We start from the raw sequence: 2,401 nt of genomic DNA, 5'->3' as shown, positions 1-2,401 counted from the left end.
CTTTCCTTAATTTTGTAGTATTGACAGTTTGGCAAAAAAATAAATCTGATCTTTCTTTTTGCCTTCAGCTCAGGCCAGCATTTCCATAATAGTTCTTGGGTTCATGATGGAATCAATGCTTTCCAATATTACAGAATGAGGTACACCTCTCTCTGTGAGTCAGGAAGTGATTGTCTGGAGTACAGCCTTTCAAGTAGCTGTGACAAGGAAGAAATTGAAGAGACCACATCTAAGATTTAAGGAAACCTTGGAATTTAGAACACATCATACGGGCTGGGAATGTGGCTTAGTGGTAGAGTGTTTGCCTAGCATGCATGAAGCCCTGGGTTCAATTCCTCAGTACCACATAAACAGCCGAAAAAGCTGGAAGTGGCACTGTGGGTCAAGTGGTAGAATGCGAGCCTTGAGCAAAAGAAGCTCAGGGACAGTGCCCAGGCCCTGAGTTCAAGCTCCACAACTGGCAAAAAAAATTAAAAAATAGAACACATCATAAGGAAAAATCACCTTTGGGGCTATATTTGTCTATCTTTAAGGTTTATGGAAAAGCTACTTTAACTGTTTCATCTGCTCCTTCCAATTTAGCACAATCTCAATTACAAAATTTCCCTTGAGGCATTATTCCCCTTCCTTGCATTTCAGATATTTAAAAATGGGACTGTAAAGCAATAATGAGGGCAGGCTAGTCAGTATCTTCTTTTTTTTTTCCTCTACAATCTTTCTGTATAGTTCCTTTATTCCTGTTTTTATTTTTTTGTGTTACTGGAGTTTTGAACTTCAGACCTCAAGTGAGCTATGCCTTCAGCTTTATTTTTCACTGGTTATTTTCCAATCGTTTCTTACATCGTACCTGAGTACACACCTGAGCCCCAGTTCACCTGTGTTCCACATCCCATCATCACTGGGTTGCAGTCATGCACTACGTCCAGCTTCACTCTGTAGAAGAAAAAAAAAATCTTCTGGACCTTTATGCCCTCAGGGTAGCCTAGGACCTCTGTTCTCCCAACCTCAGCCTCCTGTGTAACTTGAGAATACTTCTTTTTTTTTTTGCCAGTCCTGGGCCTTGGACTCAGGACCTGAGCACTGTCCCTGGCTTCTTCCCGCTCAAGGCTAGCACTCCGCCACTTGAGCCACAGCGCCGCTTCTGGCCGTTTTTCTGTATATGTGGTGCTGGGGAATCGAACCTAGGGCCTCGTGTATCCGAGGCAGGCACTCTTGCCACTAGGCTATCTCCCCAGCCCTTGAGAATACTTCTTTTAAAAAAGAAATTTAAATATGTATTCCCTCTGATCACTTTCAAGATCATACTTACATTATGTGTGTATAATACCTGATACAAAATTACTAGTCAATACATTTACGAAATTAGATGTCCATCTTTTACTAGGATCTTGATTTGGCTAACATGAAAAGCACACTTATTACCACGTTTCATATATATAAAATGTATATACACATATATATTTATATACACATGTATTCATGTATATAAAATGTGGTGACATAAAATATAATGTCTCTACATTTAGTTAACTTACCTCTCTCAAAAATATTTTTAAAATGCTTCAAGCACTTATTTCTGTTTAGGACAAGTGTCAAGATGAAAGTGGCTATTCATTATTTTAATCCCCTTTCCAGTCTCAAACAAAACCAGGAATCAATTAATTTCCTTCACATGCCTACTCAGTGAAGTTGGACCAGCACTGCTGACTGCTTCTAGAGTTTTCTGTCAGTGATGTCATCAAGAGCCTTGAGAATTTCCTTCCTCTGCATGTGTCTCTCATAAGAAAATGTTCAACTTACTGCTCTGTTTCTGTCCTAGCGAATAATTAAAATTTTATGGTTAAGAATACAGAAAATTACCCCCACTGTATTTTCCTTCCACCCTGCCAAAGAAAAAAGAAAAAAAAATAGGTTGTCACAGAACTCACAGAATAGGTAAACCATGCCTGCAGAGTTGGAAAGGGTGTTAGTGAAGTTTCTGTGTTCCAGAAGACTATATCAATGCTCTCCATGGAGGTCATTTTTCTCTCTACCAATGACCTTGTAGAGCTTCTAAAACTCCTTTTCCTCCTCTTCAAATCACCAAACAAAATAAGGCAGATGCCTTCACGTTGGGCCGCTGGATATGTGTGTTTCTATGGGGCCTACTGCATGCTTTGGGGAGAGGAGACTGAGAAGAGGATGTGGAGGAAGCAGGAAAGCCATCTCTTTTTGCCCATGCCTCTCCCTCTTAGTCAGTTGGTGCAGACCCTCATTATACAACAAACACAAGCAGGGTCAGGAGGTCCTTACCAACATGGTGAAGTAATCATAGATGGGTTTTGTCTGCAGAGGCAAGCATATGAACAAAATATATGTCTAGCTTCTTGCAGTTGCAAACAGTTCATGTCCACGATCCCTC

This window comes from Perognathus longimembris, chromosome 12 (genome assembly GCF_023159225.1).
Source record: "Perognathus longimembris pacificus isolate PPM17 chromosome 12, ASM2315922v1, whole genome shotgun sequence".
NCBI lineage: Eukaryota > Metazoa > Chordata > Mammalia > Rodentia > Heteromyidae > Perognathus > Perognathus longimembris.
The sequence above is the reverse complement of the archived record's forward strand: the minus strand, read 5'-3'. Positions refer to the sequence as shown.